We start from the raw sequence: 23,151 nt of genomic DNA on the forward strand, positions 1-23,151 counted from the left end.
AATGTAAATGTTTCTTACAAAGGGTAACTTCTACTTCTCAGAGTTTCTCTCGTGTCTGTAGGTTTTAAAAAGTAACCAGCCCAAAATAATCCTCATGCCAAAGAGACGTATCTTGGTTGGCCAATTCCAGTCCCCCACAGTCCTGCCTTTGAAAGTTTTAAGTTTCACAGTCGTTTGAAACTTTAAGAAGTTTCATAGTCCAGAAGCCGTGTGGTAGATTGTTTCATCTCACTGATCACATTTATTAGTCCTGGCAATAGATCAGTCCAGTTAAGTTTATTTTAGAAGGCGGTGATGCAGCTGGGTTCCCAAAGTTAGGCCTACATTGTAGAAGCAAGCAATCAGGTGTTTAATAAGAAGTATTTCTATGGAAACAAAAAGAATTTTTTCTTAACAAGGTTAATGGTTGGAGCAAATTACAAACCAGCTTCTGACCCAAGGGGCAGCCAGTCAAGATTTCTAGATGTCAGAGTCAAAGCATCTTTTGCAGCTTGAGCTGTCTCTGATGATATCATTGGGCATTCAAGTACCTTTCTGAGTGGCTTACAGCTTACACAGCAACAGACATAAATCTCTCTTAAGTTTACATCAAGTTGTTCAGCTTCAGTTTGCAAGGCTTCAGGAAAAAGGGCAGGTTCAGTTCTCAATGATTCCAAATGAAAATGAGGGAAAAAATTGAAATGTTAGTTTGGAGATTTGTAGCCAGATATTTCAGGAGACTAGAAGAATTGAGGATCCTGTCCAGTTCACAGGTAGAAAAACCCTCAAAGACGATCAACAGAACTAGGATCTAATATCCACAAATAAATATTATAGTTTTCTATAATACTTTATTATAGATTATAATTTATTATAAATTATGTTTCTGAAACATAATTTTTCTCTCTAAATCACCCTCATTTTTACCAAAGATAGCCAAATTAAGACTAATTGGTTTGCAAAATGTTTAGTTTCAATAAACTTAGTCCAATTATTTACATAAGTACAGCAAGAATAGCCATTGATCATATAGGCTCTTTTAAATCTGCTTTGCTGGAACTCTTTTTTTTTAATTTATTTCTTAAAGATTTTATTTTTTTCCTTTATCTCCCCAAAGCCCCCCGGTACATAGTTGTATATTCTTCGTTGTGGGTCCTTCTAGTTGTGGCATGTGGGACGCTGCCTCAGCGTGGTTTGATGAGCAGTGCCATGTCCGCGCCCAGGATTCAAACCAACGAAACACTGGGCCGCCTGCAGTGAAGCGTGAGAACTTAACCACTTGGCCAAGGGGCCAGCCCCTTTGCTGGAACTTTTTATAAGAAATCTCAGATTGAACTTTAAAGGCCTCTCAAGGCCAGGAAAGCCAAGGCAAGGATTTGTCAGCAGGCCTCACCTACAATACCTTAGATTTGGGTGAGTTCCTCTTTCTTGAGGTTCCCCAAAATATTGAGGTTCCTTGCACCTGCCAGATAAATGAGCTTCCTTACTTACCAGGTAAGACTGCTGGAATCTCTGTAAACAAGGTGCCAGACCCATATTTCCAAGTGGCCTTATTCCATAAAATCCAATCCTTGTTTCTCAAAAGCTGTTTGATCATATCTGAGTTTATGCCTGTTTCTCTCAAATATGACGTTCCAGTCAAAGCTTTGGTAAGATAACCACTGTTTCCAATTGTGTCCTGTTGTAAGGAGAACAGATTCTTATTGAACTTATGCAAATAACTATATTGCCATGAAAATAACAATACTCACTCACTAGGTTTCCAAATTCTGAAGGGATCAGGTAGGGAGAACAAGATAAATGTTTCAGTTCTGCTCACAAAGGCATAATATCACCAAATTGCTCTAAGTCATAGTTAGCATAAGAGAAAAGAGAAAAGAGGAAAAGATTTCCTTAAATCTGAGAAAACAAAACATCAAAAAATGAACAATATTTCAAACAAAAGTCATAAAAAATTATAATCATCCTCATCAGTTCATACAGTCCTGTATAACTGATTCTTGATCTTAACCTTCTATTAGCAGATTTATGAGGTCATCAGTTTCTCCATTAGATTTCTGTAATTTCTTACCCAGTTCATTTTATAATCAGAAAGTTCATCAGAAACCTACATTCCAGAGTAAGTGTCAGTCCTTTCCATGAATCTCTCTGAAGATGAGACATATTTGCAAAAGCAAAAAGCATCAAAATTTTAACTGTCTTTAAACAACAAGACTCAAAAATGGAAATTGACAAAGAAATTTGGTTAATTTTGTGACATAAAACACTTTAAAATAACCAGAATTATGGCTGACAACCAGGAAAGATCTGAATTTTAGGAATGTTATATAATTTCAAACCATTTATATCAATAACATTTACCCACATAATACCATAGGTCCCTTTGAAACAATGTTTAGTTATCCATTTAACCATAGTGACAATTAAAGATTTTTAGGCAAATCCAGAAGATTAAATAGCTGTAAGACCTTGGCACCTGTGATTAAAGACTTGGTAAACAACACAGGAAATTTATTTTGATAAAACATAAAATCCCTACCCTTCTGCTAGACTACTTGAAGAAAAACTTCCCATAACCTCTTTACCAGGAGCAGAATAGAAATTCAGGGAAATTATCCTTTGAGAGAAAAACCAAATTTTAATTTCTGCACCAGCTTATATTTTTTTCATTAAAACTCATTTACTTAATTGGATTTACTTTAATTTTAGCCAACTTAACCAGGCATAAGAGTCCTTTCAGAATTCTCTTTCACAAACCTTCTATAACTTTCTTTTTACATTCAGAATTTGTCCCGTGCTTTCTTTCTTCCTTTCTAATACTTTAGGACAAATTTATCTTTCTTAACCCAACAAACAAAAATATTTCCATTCTTTATACCTTCTTTACTGAAAACATACATTTTACTTTACTTAGATACAAAGATGTTTGCCTTATTGGTTTCCAGTAGCTTTAATTATATGTATTAATTAGAATTTTAACCCTTACAGACCCTAGTAAAAACTGAAAACTAAGTAATTATGAACTGTCTTTTACATTAGCATACTGTAGTTTGGCAAATTTAGAAATACTTGTTATAATTTCTAGAAACATGCTACTTCATGGTACAATCTTAATAAAATACAAGACATGTTTACTGATAGACCCAAACACCTCTTAGTTTCTTTGTAATAGGAAGCCAAAAGTAAATAAATCTAGACATGTCCAACAATAATGTTTCAGTATTTTATCTTATTTGAAAAATGACCCAGATATTCAGTGAGGTTTTTTTATCGTTCAATTTTACCTAGCAACACTTGAAAGTTTCAAGTTACCAGAAAGATTTTGGAATTTACTTTAAATATACATGTCATAAGACATAATTATTTTTAAAAGTTTACCCAACACTTTTATCTTTTTCACATCTGTTTAGTTTACTTGCTCCCAATAAATTATTTAGATTGCCTATAAAACTTCATGAGACATTAGACAAAATTACCCATCAACTTAAGTTATTATTTTTGCTGACCAGTTTTGTAATAGAGATAACATCAGCTTATTTGACCAATAAATGTAGAATAAAGACTGCATGTCTGCAGCATATCCAGTGCTAACTCTGGAGGACACGTCCGTTTTAATTAAACCAACACACTTAAATAAGCTTTCATTTACCAAGGATTAATTTACATCATGTTAACTTGAAAGACATTTGGGTTAGTTTCTATTATATTTACAATTTACATAAGCACTTACTTTTAGCAAATTAAACAGAGCCCTTAATTTTGGCCATACCATCCAGAGGTAAAAATATCACACACATCTGACATGCATATAGACACAAACACACAGAGTCTCCACACCCATTGTTTTAAAAATTACTGCCATGAATCAGGTACAGTAATACAAAGCTCCCTAGTTATGAATCCAAATTTTATTTTGAGACTTTTTACTAATATTTATGAAGAAGACACTCAAAATGCTAGAATTTTTGACAAGGGCACACTTATGGACTTTTATTTATTTATTTATTTTTGGCCTTTTCCCTTTTTTTTTAATTCAGTCTTAGGAATTAGTGATGGGCTAGATAGTCCGCAAAGGACTTGCAAGCCCTTTGAGATAAGAGAAATGGGTGGAATCTGAACCACCTCTAGAGTTGCTTTTCCAGCCTTATAAAGATGTTTGGTTCTCGTGGTTTGTTTTTTTTTTTTTTTTTTTGAGGAAGATTAGCCCTGAGCTAACATCCGTGCCCATCTTCCTCTGCTTTATATGTGGGATGCCTGCCACAGCATGGCTTGCCAAGTGGTGCCATGTCTGTACCCGGGATCCAAACCGGTGAACCCCGGGCCGCCAAAGTGGAATATGCGCACTTAACCGCTGCGCCACCAGGCCAGCCCCAATATAAGGATGTTTTAAGGGCAGTTGCTCTTGATTTCCCAGAAACTGGGTTGTAACTCAAATGACATTATAGGTTGATCTACCTGTCCAACTATATCACAAAGGCACAGAGAAACCTGTCAAGTTTTCTCCAAGATGGAGTTTCTGGGGCATAATCCATCCAACTGAATGTGTCTCCAATTAAAATGCACCCAAGGGGTGAGTCTCCAGGGATGCTTGGGGTGTTCCCCATGGCGGTAAAGGCGGAGTCTGACTGACAGCGGCCAGAGAATGGTGCAGAGCCTGACTATGGGCATCGATATAGTTATAAGATCTAGTCAAGTCCCACTCAGCCTGGGCACTTAGTCCCTGAGCCAGCACAAGGCAAGCCAGGGAAGCAGGAGGCAAAGGCCTGGAGCTGACTAGGGGCTGCGGCTCCCAGTGCTGGGGTTGAGAGTTAAGTCCCTGGCAAAAGGGTTTCAAGCTTTCAATCTTACAGAAGGTCCAAGTTCTGCTCAGGTCCAGCCTGAACTTAGCCTTCACTTGGTGACAGCAGAGGAGGTGACGAATGAGACAGACAAAGAACGGAAAAGAGATCAGGCCTCACCCTCATGGCCTCTTCCCAAGGGTTATGAAGATAAGGGTCATACAACAGTTCCCATGCAGGGGCACAACACCAGCAGGACAGTTCACAGAATGAATCACAGGTCTCCTATCCTCATAACTGACTCAGTAGGCACCTAAAATAGTCAAGGAGTCAACCACCAAGAGAGGGCACCCACTTGGGATCACCAGGGTGATCAGGCCCAGAAACCAAAGTGGGGTCTCCCAGGGGTGGAGCCTTTGACACTTTAAAGACTTCTTTGTTTCTTGGTTGTAAAGCTCAAAAGAAGCCCAAAATGGCCACTGTAACTTTAAGAGAGATGAAAGAAGAGGCTCCATTACCTTGAAAATCCCCCCTGGACCTAGGGCAGCGTCCTACCCCTTGTTCCTCCTGTGGGGTTCCTATAGTAAGGGGTGATGGGGGCGTCCCCCTGCATTACATCCCTTGTATACCTTCCCTATTATGCCTGGCAGTAATAGGTGCCTGGTGAATGGTCCCAGAGGTAAAGAATAGAGAAAAACAGTTAGGAATTTTCCACCAGTCTGGGGGACACTTTACCCAATTGTATCCTGGAGACATTCTCCCAAGAAGGGGTTCCCATTCTCAACCAAAGGTTAGAGTTTGGTACTTTCCTTGAACCAGAGTCCTGGTTGGGACTTTCCTATGGTTCAGAGTATGGTCAGGAGCCATAGGGAGAGATCCCAATCCAGCCTTAGGAAAAGAAACCTGCAGCGAGAGTCTTGGAGATTGGCAACCGTCCTAATGACTTAACTGGTCAACCCGTGCCCGTGTAAAATTTATATATTAGAGATAGGATTAGGAAGGAATGGATTAATTCATTCTTCATCACCCTCAGGCTTAAGGTACTGATTCTCTTCAGGCTGAATGCCATGGTTTGTCCCATAGAGTAGCCCTGGGCAGCAAACGTGGATTCATATGGCTGTCCAAGAAGGTTCCTGATGGAGAAGTGAATTTAGATCCATCCTTGAAAAAGAGGAAGGCACAAGGAAGAAAACTGCACTTACAAGAACTTCAGCTCACAAGCTGGTGAAGCAAGAGCCCCTATGGGCCACCAGAAGAAATGATGCGAGCTTGGTGAGTCGAGGAGGTAAAAGAAAGATTTCTTGGATCCTCAAGGTCTGGCACTAGTGCTCCTTTATTCAGTGAATAGCGTGGGGACGGGGCCCATGGGCAGTGAAGAGGTGCAGCATGGGGATAGGACCCATGGGCAAGACTTTATCAATAGGCCTTGGTCTTATAATATTGGATAGGGAAGTATTCCCAGCCAGACACTTTAAAACATACTCAGGCAAAGTTGATACAACCTCTTTATTAAAAAAATTGGTTTAAGCATTCCAACCTTTGTAATCTTATCAACACTTAGACTTTTACATTTCATCAATTCAATTGTAACCTGAGTCAGGGTCTTAAGACTAGTCATTATTTTTCTGTGTGTGTGTTTCCTTTTTAATTTGGCCTTTTCCTAGGTACCAATAAAAATTATGATGAGAGCCACATGTAAAAGAATGAAAATTGACCATTCTTTCTCACCATTCACCAAAATAAACTCTAAATGGATCAAAGACCTAAAGGTAAGACCTGAAACCATAAGGCTTCTAGAGGAGAATGTAGGCAATACACTCTTTGACATCAGTATTAAAAGGATCTTTTTGGACACCATGTCTTCTCAGACAAGGGAAACAATAGAAAGAATAAACGAATGGGACTTCATCAAACTAAAGAGCTTCTTCAAGGCAAGGGAAAACAGGATTGAAACAAAAAAACAACCCACTAATTGGGAAAAAATATTTTCAAGTCATATATCCGACAAAGGGTTAATCTCCATAATTTATAAAGAACTCACACAACTCACAACAAAACATCAAACAACCCAATCAAAAAATGGGCTGGAGACATGAACAGACATTTCTCCAAAGAAGATATACAGATAGCCAATAGGTACATGAAAAGATGTTCATCATCACTGATCATCAGGGAAATGCAAATCAAAACTACACTAAGATATCACCTTACACCCATTAGAATGGCAAAAATAACCAAAACAAAAGTAACAAGTGTTGGAGAGGTTGTGGAGTAAAAGGATCCCTCATCCACTGCTGGTGGGAGTGCAAACTGGTGCAGCCACTATGGAAAACAGTATGGAAATTTCTCAAAAAATTAAAAATAGAAATACCATATGACCTAGCCATCCCACTACTGGGTATCTATCCAAAGAACTTGAAATCAGCAATTCCAAAAGTCCTATGCACCTCTATGTTCATTGCAGCATTATTTACAATAGCCAAGACATGGAAGCAACCTAAGTGCCCAGCAACAGATGACTGGATAAAGAAGATGTGGTATATATATACAATGGAATACTACTTGGCCATAAAAAAGAATAAAATCGTTCCATTCACAACAACATGGATGGACCTTGAGGGAATTATGTTAAGTGAAATAAGCCAGATAGAGAAGGACAATCTCTGTATGACTCCACTCATATGAGGAATTTAAACATGTGGACAAAGAGAACAGATTAGTGGCTACCAGGGGAAAGGTGGGGTGGGGGATGGGCACAAGGGTGAAGGGGTGCACCTACAACACGACTGACAGACAATAATGTACAACTGAAATTTCACAAGAGTGTAAACTATCATAAACAATAAAAATTAACTTAAAAAAATTATGATGAGAGCTCTCACAAATTTTTCTCCTAATTTAGTTTTCCCAATTTAAATGATCCATCGTCTGGCCACATTGACGAGTAGGATCTTAACAGTGACTCATATCAATAAGCTTAACCATGGACACAAGAGGAATCCCCAAAACAGATCCAGAAAGTTCACTCCCAAAAATAGTCTAAGAAAGTAAAGGCCTTCATTGCACAGCAAGCAACAAAGGTTGAGATGACAAAGGCCCCTTATGAAAGTAATTGGGACCCCTTATGACAAATTTTCCTGAGAGCTGACACAGCCAGACAAAGAGAGTGTCCTGGAACCCCAGTCTACTCAGCTGGCCGCCAAGATGCATGCTGTACATGCATCCTCCAGATGGCAGAGACCAGAAAGGTCACAAAGCCAAGCTCTCAAGACATAGAACAAGACAAAAGGCCCAGACAACAGGCTTATAGAGATGCCTGTGTCTCATGAAAAATGACAAAAATAGACAGAGACAAGGAAAAATACTACCTCTGGGAGGAAAAGGATCTACAGCCAATGAGTACTCAACCAAATCCTAGAGTCACTGAATCCAAGAAGCTAGCCTCACCAAAATTTTCTCCTGCTAATCTAAATTTAGAAAAGCGAAAAAAAGCTCACCACCCTTGCTTCCATTGGACCCTGAAGGCAGAGATCCGGGAGACTGATGTGGTAAGAACTCTTACTTCCTGCCGGCTCTTGTCAGGGGACTGGGTTTCTCTCAATGGGTTTCCCTCAATGGTTACATTTTGCATAACTATCATGAAACAACAAAACCGGGAAATTGGCATTGGTACAGTGTTTATAGTTCTATGCCATTTTATCACTTGTGTAGATTTGTGTAACCAGCACTATAATCAAGATACAGAACTATTTCACCACTACAAAGATCGCTCTCCTGCTACCTCTCACTCATAAACTCTGGCAACCACCACTCTGTTTTCCATGTCTATAGTTGTGTCACTTCGAGAGCGTTACATAATGGAATCATACAGCATGTGACTTTTGTGATGTGCTTGTTTCATTCAGCATAGTGCTCTTGAAATTCATTCAGGTTGTTGGGTGCATAGTTTGTTGCTTTTTATTGCTGAGTAGTTTTCCACGGCAGGAATGTACCACAGTAAGTTTAGCCATTCACCTTCTGAAGGACATTCTGGTTGTTTCCTGTTTGGGGCTATTGCAATAAAGCTATTATAAGCATTTCTGTACAGAGTTGTATATGAAGGTAAGTTTTCACTTTTCTGGAATAAATGCCCAAGAGTGTGATTTCTATGTCATATGGTAACCACATGTGTAGTTTTCTAAGAAACTACCAAACCCTTTTTCAGAGTGGCTGTACCATTTTGCATCCCCATCAGCAATGCATGAGAGATCCAGTTTCTCCACATCCTCTCCAGCATTTGGTATGGTCACTATCTTTTCTTCTAGCTTTTCTAATGGGTGTGTAGTGATAGCTCATCATGGTCTTAATTTGCATTTCCTTAATGGCTGGTGACTTTGAGTATCTTTTCATGTGCTTGTTTGCCATACACATGCCATCTTCAGTGAACTCTCTTCATGGTTTCTGTGCATTTTCTAATTGTATTGTTTGTTGTTTTACTTTTGAGTTTTGAGAATTTTTTAAATATATTCTAGCTATGAATTGTTTGTCAGATACGTGGTTTGCAAATATTTTCTCTCAATCTGGAACTTGTCCTTTTTGCCCCTTGATAGAGTCATTTTTAATTTTGAAGTGGTCCAGTTTATTGATTTTTTTCCTTAATAGATCATCCTTTTGTTTTCATATCTAAGAACTCTTCACCAAGCCCTATGCGCTGACTGTTTTCTCATATGCTTTCTTCTAAAAGTTTTGAGAGTCTTACATTTTACATTTATATCTATGATCCATTTTGAGTTAATTTTTTGTATACAATGTCAGGTTTAAATTGAAGTTTGTACGTTTATCTATGGAAATCCAATTGTTCCAGTACCTTTGTTGAATTCTCCTTCTTCTGTTGAGTTACTTTTGCACCTTTCTTAAAAATCAGTTGACTGTACTCATCTGGATCTGTTTATGGATTCTTCTGTTCCACTAGTCTATGTGACTATCCTTCTACCAATATCACACTGCTATATAATGTCTTGAAAGTGGATAGACTGATTTCCCCCACTTTCTTCTTCTTTTCTAAATTGTTTTAGCTATTCTAGGTCCTTTGTCTTTCTATATAAATTTTAGAATTATCTTATCTATACTACAAAAAATCTTGCTGGACCTTTGACAGGGATTACATTAAACCCATATATCAATTTAGGGAGAACTAACATCTTAACAATGCTGAAACTTCCAACCCATGAACATAGTATGTCTCCATTTATTTAGATATTCTTTGATTTCTTTCATCAGCTTCTACAGTTTTAGGTATACAAGTCCTACACATATTTTGTTAGACTTAAACCTAAGTGTGATAGTAAATTTTATGAGCCAACTTGACTGAGCTAAAGGATACCCAGATGGCTGGTAAAACATTATTTCCAGGTGTGTCTGTGAGGCTGTTTCTACAAGAGATTAACATTTGAATCTGTAGACTGAGTAAAGATGATTGCCCTTACCAATGTGTGTGGGTGCCATCCGATCTATTGAGAGCCTCAGTGGAATAAAAAGGTGGAGGAAGGGCAAATTTGCTCTCTGCCTGAGCCAAGACATCCATCTTCTCCTGCCCTCAGACATTGGCTCTCCTGGTTTTTGGGCCTTCTGATTCAGACTGGGACTTACACCATGAGCACCCCTGGCCTTTGAATTCAGACTGAATTCTACCACTGGATTTCCTGGTTCTCCAGACTAATTTACTAAGTATCTCTCTCCTTTTTGAGCAATTGCAAATGGCATTGTATTTTTAATATAGGTTTCTGTGTATTTTAATGCTATTTTATATAAATACAATTGATTTTTTATGTTGATATTGTATCATGCAACCTTGCTGAACTCACTTATTAGTTCTAGGGTCTTTTTCTCTTTGTAGATTCCTTGGTATTTTCTATGTAGAACATCATATCATCTGCAAATAGGTAGAGTTTTACTTCTTCCTTTCCAATCTATATGCCTTTTATTTCCTTTTCTTGCCTTATTGAGCTATCTAGGTATTCCAGTACTATGTCGAATTGTTTAAATAAGAATTAACGTCAGTTCTACACAATGCCTTCCAGAAAATAAAAGACAGAACACTTCCCAATTCATTTTAGAAGACCAGTATTACCCTGATACCAAAGACAAATATGGTTAAATAAATGAAAACTACAGACCAATTTCCTTCATGAATATAGACACACAAATCCTTAATAAAGTATTAACAACTAGAATTCAGCAATATATAAAAAGAATTACACACCAGGAGCAAATGAGGTTTCTTACAGTGATGCAAGGTTGGTTCAATATTTGAAAGTCAATCAGCCATATTGACAATTTAATAGGCTAAGAAGAAAAGTCACATTTTAATATCAACTGATACAGAAAAAGCCTTTGAAAAAATTCTCAACACTTTAGCACTGCATGACAAAATCTCTCAGAAAACTAGGAATAAAGAGGAACTTCCTCATCTTGATACAGAACATCTATTGAAAAAAATCCCTACAGCCAACATTAGACTTAATGGTAAAAGTCTGAATACCTTCCCCCTAAGATCAAGAACAAAGCAAGAACAAGTACTCTCACCACTATTATTCAAGCTAGGATATACTTTTGAATATTTTTTCCTGTTATATAATCCCTGGATGGAAGATAGGAATAAGTCCGATGGCAATAAGGAGAGTTAGAAAGTGGAGTGGGTCCCCAAGAAGGTGGGTGTGTGTTCACCACACTCCTGGATTGAGCCCTCTGGAAAGAGGAAATGGCAGAAATCCTATGTCTATTTGAAGGAAATCATACAGCCAAAAGAGTCACATGCCTTATTTCCCAGGTGGAGCTGGGGCAGATGTCCCATGTCCCAGAGTTTCTCCCCCACCTAGAATGGGGCTAGGGCAGTAGAGTAGAGCTGACTTCATCACGTGTCTAGGCAATGATCCCAGGAAGCTTCAGAGTTCTCCACTCTCCAGTCAGCAGGGCAGGGGTAGGGTAAGGGCTACATGCTTCTTGCCCCAAGGTGGTACAGAAGCTACTGAGAGGAACAAGTACCTAAAAAGGTCTGCTGTCAGTGATGAGGAAGTCACAGTAGTGACCATGTGTATTGGTGACCAAGGTCCAAACAGGACAAAGAACATCTCAGTAGATGCTCATGTGTCATGTCAATGACCTCACATCAAAGGCCCCCTACCCTTGGGTGCTTGGTCTTCTATAATCCACCACCACCCAGAATTTAGACACAATACTAAAGAAAAGGAAAGTGATACCCTAAATAAACTGAAAACCTGAACCAACTGGATTTACTGTCTTCCTCCCACTAAAATCAGGCTCAAAATAGAAATGAAATTCAATTCTAGGAAAATACACTGTTTGCACAGATCAGTTTACGGCCTGAGTGTCCGACTGCGGCACTCATTGAATGCATATTTGTCATTATCACTTGGCAACCTGATGTAGAATGACCAATAAAGAAACCTAGAGAGCTCAATTTTGAGATATCAGAATCCTTGGACCCATTTAGGTGACTCAGGAGGAGGAGGAGGAGGAAAGGGTAAACCTTCTGGCTGAAAGATAGGGTGGTGGGAAGACCCTTACGTTCTGGACATAACAAGAACCCAGTGCCATTCAGGAGTTGAGTCCTAGAGGTCCATAAAGCTTGGAGGAAAGTGTTGGTTCCTAGAGGGAGCACAAGGCTCCCCTCTGCCCACCATTTCCTCACTCAGCACTCAGAAATGCTAGGATCCAGTCCCCTAAAAGAGAAAATCCATGTTTTTACTTACGAGGCCATGCACCAGAATTCTTACTGGGAAACATCAATAGGATTTGAAGGGTTTGAACAGTCTGCAGGAAAAGCTTCATCTCCCACATGGACCTGTGACTGATTAAGAAACTTGTTAAAGACTGCGAGGTCGCAAGTCTCAGGCAAATGTAACTCATTACAGCTACTAAAAATCCCCTAGCAGAGTCAACCTTCTTCCCTGACAGACAGCAGATGACAACCAGCGACCCAGAAAAAATAAAGATGTGTCCAAAGCTCAGACTTTGTTTTGACACAACTCTGGGTTCTGTCCTCAAATTCCTGCACACCACGGCCCCTCTCATACCTCTGTGAGGCAGACAAAGCATCCTCCTGTGAGACTCTGAAATCCCTCCCCAGGGATCAAGCATTTTTTCCCACAATATGCCACACCACGGGATGTAGAAAGGGATACAGCAGACAGGCATCAGCACCTGGACAAAGCTCCGTGGACTCCCTGAGGTTGCTGTGTTTGGACAGGACCCACCGCACATCGGCATGTGGGCCATACCAACAAGTCACTCCTCCTTCCTGAGCCTCCATTTCTTTATCTGTCAAATGGGGTTGGCAGGGAGAGGGATATCCCGGGGAGCCTGTAACTTCAACACTTGATGGCTCCATTTTGAGGCACATGCAGCTAATTCAGAAGGCAAAGCCATTCCATTCACTTCCCTTTTAGCTGTACTAACCAAGGTTCTTTTCGAAGTGCCAGAAAATCCAGATGGTTTAGACAAAAAAGGAATTCCCTGGCTAATTTAACTGAAAAGTGGATTCAGGTACAGCTGGATCCATGCAGTTAAACAACACGGTCAAGACCCAGTCCCTTTCCTTCCATCCATCATCTCTGCTTTTCTCATGTTGGCTTCAATCTTGCAAATGGTGGCAAGATTGGCTGCCATCAGCTCCAGGCTCATATCACTTAGTTTCAACATCCCCAGCAGAAAAATGAATGCGTATTCCCTGATAGCTTCAGAATGGCCCTAGAATTGAGTGTTTTTGGCTCTTATTAACCTGGCTTGGGTCACATGACTATCCCTAATCACTGAGGTCAGAGGGATGTGGTGTTCTGATTGGTCAGGCGTGTAGCCGGGAGTGGAGACACTTTTCATCTGAACTGTGTGGACTGAGAAGTGAGAAAGAGGAGCCCCAAGGAGCATCAGCATACTGTTGCTAGAGGAGGCAATGGGTGCTGGGTGGGAAAAAAAAAGACATGTCCATTCCATTGGCCTTGCTCTTCTCAAAGATGAAGCCCCCATCTAGAATCCTGGCATCTTAGTCTTTTGAAGTCCTTTTGCCAACACTATATCTAGTCTGCCCTGGAGGTGTCCATTCCAGGGCGTGAGGTCCAAGGCAGAGAAGATGGCATGGTGAGCCCTGCTGTCCCTACCTACAACAAGGGCAAATGCTTCCGGTGATCCCTCCCCATCAAGCAAGGTGAATACCCAGCTGCCTGCCTGCCCACCACATGAGCCACAAAGCAACGCCAGAAAAAGTGATGATCCACGGAGTGTACACAAAGCAGCATCAGAGAGAGTAGAATTCTCAGCATCATTTTGAGCCTCTCTGCAAATCAGGGTGCCTGGGCCCCGCAGCTCTGCCCCTGAACTCTCTGGCACCTTTGGCTCTGGCCAGAGGGACATCACTACTGTGGGCCTCGAAAGGATGCATGGGATATAAAGTCACATAAATTCAACCCTGCCACCCACTAGTTGTGTGACCCTGGCAGTTTCTTTAATCTCTCTGAGACTCAGTTTCCATCCAAATCTGTCATCCCTTTCTTCCCAGGTGCATGGCTAATCTACACGTCCCAAATCCCCTTGTAGTTAGGAGTGGCCAAATGACACGACAATGGATTGTGAGCAGAAGTGGTATGTGCCACTTCTGGGATGGGAGCTTTAAGAAAGGGGGTGTGCCTCCTCCATACTCTTTTCCCTCCCATGGTTAGAATCTGAACGTGCAACCCTCTGTACATGCAGATGAGAACAAGGTCTCTGGACGGTACAATCACAAAACGATGAAAGCGTGGATCCCTGCATCACTGTGTGGGACATTCACCCAAATGCTCTTATTATGGTCTGAATGTTTGTGTCCCCCCACAAATTCATTTGTTGAAATCCTAATGCCCAATGTGATAGTATTAGGAAGTGGGGCCTTTGGGAGGTGATTAGGTCACAAGGGCAGAACCCTGATGAATGAGATTACTGCCCTTATAAAAGAGACCTGAGAGAGCTCCCTTGCCCCTTCACCATGAGAGGGCATAGAGAGAAGTCAGAAGTCTGCAACCAGGAGAGGGCTTTCACCAGAACCCAACCATGCTGGCACCCTGATCGTGGACTTCCAGTGTACAGAACTGTGAAAAATAAATTTTCCTTGTGTATATGCCACGCAATCGCAGGTATTTTGTTACAGAGCCCAAATGGACTAAGACAACTCCGGACAGTCAGATGAGAAAGAACCAAACTTCTACTGTGTTAGAGCCATAAAATTTTGGATTCACTTGTTATAGAATTCAGTCCATGCCAACTGAGACCCTGAAGATTCATTTTCAGTGCAGTTGGGCTGTGAGAGAAGCCTCCTCGTCCTTCCCCATGTGTTCAAGGTCTTGTACAAAGCATAAGGTTTGGAAGGGTAGAGACATCCTGAAAAGTGGTTTATTAAGTGACTACCCACTTGGGTCATCTCAATTATAACAGAAATTCCCTCATTGATTTTACTTTTTTTACTTAAAACTCTGAAATCAACCTAATGATAATAGATTGATTTTAAAATCCCTCTGAATTCCATTCTCCTATTTTGGATCCTGCAACAAACCCACCCCAAAGAATCAATATGGGGCCCAGGAACAACTGTTCCTCATCTAATAACTCAGTAAAATCTCTCCTCCAGAACACTCTAGATCTCTCCAGAACTGTACCATTATGGATAGGTAAACTCTAAATCGTCGAAGATTTGCCTACTCTTTTAAACATCAGCAGTTTTTGACTGAAAGCACTTCTCAAAAGTCTTTGCATGTCCCTGTCTTATTTCTTTACTATAGTAACTTTTTATTACAAAAAGTAGAAAATACATTTAAGAAAAAGATAAGAATATCGAATCAAAATGAGAAGCAGAGCACATATGCCTACCTCTCCTCCCACTCCCTTAAAATGATTCAAAAGATTAGATTAGCTGGGCCTGATTCCAGTGAAGGGGGCGATAAATCTTTGACTTATTTTTCGTATTCTTCCATGCCCATAAGTGAATTCTAGCCCTCTATATTGTAACAAAATGCGATCCAAAGAGAGAATCCTGGAGAGGCAAAAATGGCAAACCCAGACTCCAGAGACCTTGATTCTGGTTCTCGCCAGACATGAATTTTCTGTGAGACCTTGAGCACATCACTTTCCCAATCAAAAGATGAGCAAGTTGGACTGAATTATTCCTAAATTTCCTACCAGCTCTGAATCAGTTAGGGCCCAGCAGGAAACAGAGAGAACATTCAAATTGGATAACTTGAGAGGATAGTGTAACAAAGAGACTAATACCAGAGGTTTGGGCTGGGAGCAGGGAATACACCAGAGATATTGCTCTGCCCTGGAGTAAGTACCACTTCTGTCCTGAGGAGTTAGGGGAGGGAACAGTCACTGAAACCTAGACACCAGGCTGCATGGAGAGCACCCCTGACAGGAGGGGTGCAACACCAAATTCATTCTCTCCCTCCAGGAAAATGTTTCTTTTGGGCCAAACCCAACCAGAAACCCTTGATGGGGTTGAGACCAGGAACCGATATTTGCCTCCTGGGACACAAAGCAGGCAGGAGAAGAGTGGAGAGCCACGGAGAAGTGGCGAATGGGAGATGCCCAATAACGACAAACTCATTACACAGGTGGTTGGACAATTGTACATACTCTATGCTCTGTGCTCATGGAGGACTGATAGCTGCTTTTTTTAATTTACTATCAACTACATGCTTGGTTCACTCATCTGTGAATTTTTTGCTCCTAATCCTCAGAGGACTAAGAAGCCCAGTAACGAAGCTCACTAGAAGTCAGTGTACAGTGTAAATGCAGAGGCGTTGAAGGAGGGCTTAGGGAGCTCGACTCTGGTAATATCAGAGCTTTGGAGCACGTGGACACTGTGGTTTTCCTTTTGGCTACTCAAAGGCCCCTTATGTTTGCTTCCTGGTCTTCTGCTTAGCTCTGGATTTTAGCAAGTTGCTGGACCATGGGGACACTGGACTGTGTTAGAAGGGAACATCAGCTTTTCCCAGCCCTGGTGCTCACAACTGTACAAACATCGGTAGCTTCTGTGCACAGCTGCCAGCTGTCCTGAACAGAGGTCAGAATTAGCAATTTATTCCTTAAAAATATAATTTATTAAATTGAGCTGCTAGGTATTTATCAAACTCTATACCCTGTGAACAGAATATGTGTTTCTTTCCCAGGGTCCATGGAACAATCACAAAATTAACCGTATACAGGGTACAACAAAAACAGCAATAAATTCCCAAATGTAGAAATAATACCACATTCTCTAAGCACGATGTAATAGAACTAGAAATAAACCAAAATATCTATTTAAAAATTCAGAAAATATTCAGTTAAAATTTGATAACTGGGGCCTGCCCTGTGGCAGAGCGGTTAAGTTCGCGCGCTCCTCTTCAGCAGCCCAGGGTTTGGCCGATTCGGATCCTGGGCACAGACACGGCACCACTTGCAAGGCCGTGTTGAGGCGGCGTCCCACATGCCAAAACTAGAAGGACCCACAACTAAAATATGCAACTATGTACTGGAGGAATTTGGGGAGAAAAAGCAGAAAAAAAGAAAAAAACGTTAACCGCTAAAAGAAAAATTTGATAACTATCCACCATTTATGATAATCATAAATTTAATAGCAAACCTACTGGATCTGTAAAAAATCTCTACTCAAAAGAAAAGCCATAGTCTTAGACAGCTACTAATAAGAAATAATGAAAATAAACAAATTAAGCATTCAAGAAGTTGGGGAAAAATAACAAAACAAATCTAAAGGAGGTAGGAGAAAGAATTTAGTAAAGATATAGGTGTACATTAACGAGCTAGAAAAAGAGTAGAATTAAATAAATTTAAAGTCTTAATAATGATATAATTAAAACTTTTGCAAGAAAAGAGGTAATATAAAAACACAAAATCAGCACCTAAAAAGGAGAAGTAACACAGAATGGAGAGAATTAGAAAAATTGTAAGAGAATGTTTGGTTCAGGTCTATGTAATAAATTGGAAAATGTGAATAAATGATCTTGGAAGTTTAAATTACCAAGATTGACCCGAGAAGAGATAAACAAACTAAATAAATCAATTATAATGTAAAAATCCCCCATGGCTAAGTGGAGTTTATCTAAGAAATACATGAATGCCTAAATATTGGAAAATGCATTCCAATTGTTGAATTGGCAAATGCAAACAGATAAATTAAATTGTTAGAAACAAGAAGAATTCAGGATAGCAGCAGCTTACAAGATAAATATGTAAATAGCAATAGCTTTCTTATATATGTCTAGTTTTTTAAAAATAGAAAAAAGATCATATTTCCATTAGCAACCACAAAAGGAAAAATACTCAGAAATAAATTAAACAAGAAATGTGCAAGACACATACAAAGAAACATATAAAATTCTATCAGAATATTTTAAAGGACACAGAATTAGAATGACATACTCTTTCTTGAATAAGAAGACAAAACTTCAAAGTATTTATTCTTCCTAATTAATAAATATTTTCAATGTTATTCCAGTCAAAATCTCAGTGAGACTTTTATGGAACTTGACAAAATGAGTAATGAATTAACCTTGAAGAATAAATACAAAAGAATATTTAGGAGTACTGTAGAAAAGAAAAGTGCTGAGCGTGTTCCTCTACTGCCAGACTTCAAAATGGATGGTAAAGCAACAAGAAAATCGTGTGTCACTGGTGTAAGAGCAGACACATAGAAGAATGGGACAGAATTGGAAATAGACCCAAATATAGACAAGAATTTGGTATATGATAAAGATGCGACTTCATATCAGTGGTAGAGTTTGGATTATTTAAACAACTAGTGTTGGGACAGCTTGCCAGCCATTTGAGAAAAATTAGTAATAAGCCAGGTCCCAACCTCACTCTCAAAAATAAACTCCAAATGAATTAAAATTATGAATGGAAAAAAATGAAACTATAAAAACAGAGAAAATAGGGGCAAATATATTTCAGTCTTGAAGGATCTGGCACAAGGGCAGGGTGTCTAAAATCGGAAACCATAAAGAAAAAGATACAGGGCCAGCCCCATTGCCGAGTGGTTAATTTTAGGCAATCCGCCTCGGTGGGCCAGGGTTTCCCTGGTTCGGATCCTGGGCGTAGACGAGGCACCGCTCATCAGGCCATGCTGAGGCGGCGTCCCACATAGCACAGCCAGAAGGCCCTGCAACTAGAATATACAACTATGTTCTGGGGGGCTTTAGGGAGAAGAAGAAAGAAAAAGAAAGAAGACTGGCAACAGATGTTAGCTCAGGTCCCAATCTTTAAAAAAAGAAAAAGATTTGTCTACACCCAAATTTAAAAATTTCTTACAATCCATAAAAAGACATACATAATTTGTGGATATAGATATACAGATTGAAGAGAAGCAACAAACTATGGGAATTATTTGCAACATATGTGATGGTTGATGGTTACTATCCTTCATATATAAAGCACTGTGATAAATCTACAAGAAAAATATAAACACACATAAAAAAGAGGTATTAGAAATTCACAAAAGAAGGAATGAGAAAGATTATAAACATTAAAAAATGTCTACCCTCACAAGCAAAAAAAGAAATGAAAATTAATACAAGAAAGGGATATTATCTTTGCCCTTTCAAAATGGGCAAATATTTAAGAGATTGGTAATATTAACATCCAGGATTAACAAATGGATGGAGAAATGGGGTCTCGTTCACTGTTAATGGCCATGTAAATGGTAAGGGCTGTCTCTGGGAATCTGTTAATATGGGCCAGTGTTTCAAATGCACATTCCTCCAACCTAGAAATGCCACTTCCAGGAATTTAGCTTAAGGGAGGGAAATGCATATACAAAGATGGCAGCATTATTTCCCAAAACTATGAATTGAAAACAACCTAAATGCCCAATCATAAAGAATCTATTAATTAAATTTGTGGTAATACGGAGAAATAGCCCCACACGCTGTAAGTAAAGAGAGAGCTTGAGAGAGATTGAGATTATAAAACAGCCTGTATTATAGAAGCCCACTTTGGTAAATATATTAGCATAGAAAAAAGTCAAGAAAATTAGATAGCAAAAGAAGAAAATCATTGGAGTTATCTCTCTGTGTCCTACATTGTCTTCATTTTTTACCAAGAGCCTGCATCATCCTTGTACTCAGATGGAATAACATGGCTATTTTCACTGGCTAGAAAGTAAAGGGGTAACCCGCTGGGGTCTGCATATGGGTGCCTGGGCAAAGCTAACTGACTGAGCCCAAAGGGGGAGCAGTAAACCCTCATGGGCGAAGCCTCCATTTCCAAAAATGCCTCTGCCTCCACACACTCGATTCTTCTTCTTTTTAAGTGATGTGGAAGCTACATTTTTCTTTTGGAATATGTTGCCCAAAAAGCAAAGGTTCTCTAAACGTTGCACACACACACACACTACACATATACCTCTCATGTACACACTGCACCACTCAGAAACTTGCATACACACACAAACACCACAGAAGTCCCCACTTACCAGGGCCCCAAAACCAGTCAGATCCACAGAACACCCATCTCAACAAATGCCCAAGTGGAGCTCAGCCAGAAGCCCAACAAAAATCCTCCCATGAAGATTCAGCAGGGTTTTGGACTGGGCAATGCCCCTGTCATCCACTAGCCATTTCTAAATGCAGAGTCAAACCCAACAAAATACTTAATTCTCCTTTTTGCTTCCTTACCTACAGAGAGCTCAGCCCAGAGAGCTGGAAGGTGGGAAGAGAGGGAGATCCTCTGGGATGAGCTCTGTGTGAGTAGTCAGGACACCTCATCTCAACTCCTCCCTGTAAGACTCTGGGCACATTGCTTCCACTCTCTGGGCCTTAGTTTCTCCATCTGTGAAATGGGGTTATTAACTCTTGTCCAAAAGCCTTATTGGGAATGTGGAATGAAACCAGGCAACACCCAGATGCTCTCGTGGCACTCCTGTGGACACCCTCTCCAACTTTTGGGGAGGGTCTGCCTCAGGCCTGGTGGACAGCACACAAGACAGCTACATGTACCCACCTCTGCCAGTGCCTCAACGCACTCCCTGACACACCCCACCCCAGCCCAAACTGGAGCCAGCCTGGTAAATGAGGTCTTCTTAGCCACCTCCTCTAAGTGCCTTCCAAGGACCCTGAACTCTAGCTGGAGATCAGGGGAATGCCCGGAAGGCCCACTCACAGGCTTTGCTCAGTTTCTGCCCACAGAGACTGGAGAAAAAGCAATATGCATAGAGCTCAGAGGGGAGTAATCAAAGTGTCAAGGCTGCTGCCACCTCCTCTCTCTGACATGGATACTTTGAGCTAAGCCCAGCCTTCCACTGTGGCCTGCCCCACCAGGAATTCCTGGAGTTCTCACCAGGAACTCCAAGACCAGCAAGAGGGGGCCACTCAGCCTCCCCAATGCCAGCTGTGAGGAGGGAGGAAGTTGAGAGGGGATTTTCTTGGCCATAGCTTTAGGAAAGTGGTTCTTAGTGCTGGCTGCACATTGGAATCACCTAGGGGGCTTTCAAAAGCAGTGACACCCAAGCCCCACCCTCAGAGTGCCTGGCATGCAGCCTGAGCACAGAGATTTTTTAAATCTTTCCAAGTGGTTCTAAAGTGCACCACGATTGAGACGCCCTGAAGTGCTTTCAGTTCTTTTCCTGGTTTATGCCTCTCAGAACCTCTTCCCCAGACCCGGAGGAATGTGGTGTTCCTGCTGCTACACTAAGGGCTCTGTTGAGAAGAGACCCTTGGGCTGGTCTAAACTCCTCGAGGCGGAGACTGTGTTTTGCTTATCACTGTGTCCTCAGTGGCCCAGGCCAAGGCCTGGCACAGGCTAGGGGTTGAACGAACACTGGTGGGATGAGGTATGTGTGAATGAATGAATGATTGAATCCGATCCCCTCCCACCTCCTGAGAGCCCTAAATGCTCCAAAATGTGGTCTGCAGATTAGCAGTGCCACATTACCTGGGAGCTTGTTAAAAATGCAGATTCTCAGGAATCTGCCCTGGAATGAGAATCTGCATTTTAACACGATCCCAGGGGATTCATGTGGGTAGGCTTGTATCACTGGTTCTGCCATATGTTAGTGGTTCTCCAACTTTGCTGCACGTTCAGATCACTCAGGAAAGTGTACAATCCACTCATGGCCTTTTGTGGGTCCTTGTTAAATGTTCCCAGGTGATTCCAATGTGCGGTCCAGGTTCAGAACTCATGTCCCATAGGGCTCCCAGTCACAACAGCCTCCACACGGTTCCAACCTTGATTCTGGCCCACCTGAGAGATCCTGCTCCCTTTTAGGATAAAAGCCAACCCCCCCCCCCCCCACAACCGAGGGACCCCCGCTAGGCTCTACATAGATCTGGGACAGACTACCCAGTTCAAATCCCACCTCTGCCACTTCCTAGCTGAGTGACTCTGAGCAAGTCACTCAACCCCTCCGTGCCTCAGTTTCCCCCATCTGTACAATGGAGCTGATTGGGGTGGAGAGTATCTACTCCATCGGGCTGTGTGAGGATTAAATGACTTAATTGATCTAAAACACTTAGAACAGTGTCCTTTCCCTGAAGTTTTCTTGGCCTCTATATCAGGCTTCCTAATTAAAGAGTTTAGTTGAAGAGAGCCCAGATGCAGAACCCCACTCCTGGAAACTCTGCTTCCACAAAGAGGGCAAAAGAGAAGAAAAGGTGCTCACAGTGTAAGGTTCCTCTTGGGAAAATCAAGGCTAAAGGAAGTCTTAGCTGTCTCCCCCTCTTTGTTTTCGTTATTCGTGAAGAAAAATCAGCCTCACCTGGTCCTTGGAGAGAGTTCCGTGTCCGGAGTGTGGGTACTGAGAGGGAAAAGTAAGGTTAACACGGTCAGTCCCTCCCTCGGAATGTGCCCCACCCGAGGAACGCAGGCCTGCGCCTCTGTGCCCAGGTTAGAGTGGGTGGCGGTAGCTCCAGTTCCTCCGCTGCGGGCTCTCTCCGTGGACTCCCGTGGGCCTACCCAGGGCTACCCGATTCTCAGGCGCCTTCCCTAGCGCCTGACCGTGTGTGTGTCTGTGTGTGTGTGTCTGTGTGTGTGTGTGTGTGTGTGTGGAGGGGAGGGGGAAGGGTGCCCGCAGGTTCAGGTTCGGCGCTGAAAAATTATTGTCCTCCCTTCCTCCCTTCCTCTCCAGGGCTGCGCGGCCGCCCATCCCGGCTGCAAACAGAGAGGGCCGGGCTGAGCGCCGCTCCGAGTCCGAGCGAGGCCGCTGCCCTCTGCGGCAGACGGTGGTGCGCGTTCCCCGCTCGGGCGCCCTGGCTCGCCTGGCGGCCCGCGCGCCCTCCCGGTGCAGCACGCGGGCGCTGTGACGTTCTCGGATAAATGCCGTGTAACTGTGTAGGCGAATGGAAGCTAAAAATAAGAACGGAAAATCTATCATTAAGGT

At 41.4% G+C, this 23,151-nt stretch overlaps 1 long non-coding RNA gene across 1 annotated transcript in view; it reads right to left on the reverse strand.

Moving 5' to 3' along the window:
- LOC139075591 (uncharacterized) overlaps positions 1-23,072 on the reverse strand; it is a 26,235-nt gene extending 3,163 nt beyond the window's left edge. The window contains exons 1-2 of the long non-coding RNA XR_011526181.1: positions 22,531-23,072; positions 1,471-1,657 (exon numbers count right to left, since the gene is read on the reverse strand). This is a non-coding gene — a long non-coding RNA (uncharacterized lncRNA). The remainder of the gene's footprint in view (positions 1-1,470; positions 1,658-22,530) is intronic.
- Positions 23,073-23,151: the final 79 nt, after the last annotated feature.

The sequence above is a fragment of the Equus przewalskii genome, chromosome 1 (genome assembly GCF_037783145.1).
Source record: "Equus przewalskii isolate Varuska chromosome 1, EquPr2, whole genome shotgun sequence".
Lineage (NCBI taxonomy): Eukaryota > Metazoa > Chordata > Mammalia > Perissodactyla > Equidae > Equus > Equus przewalskii.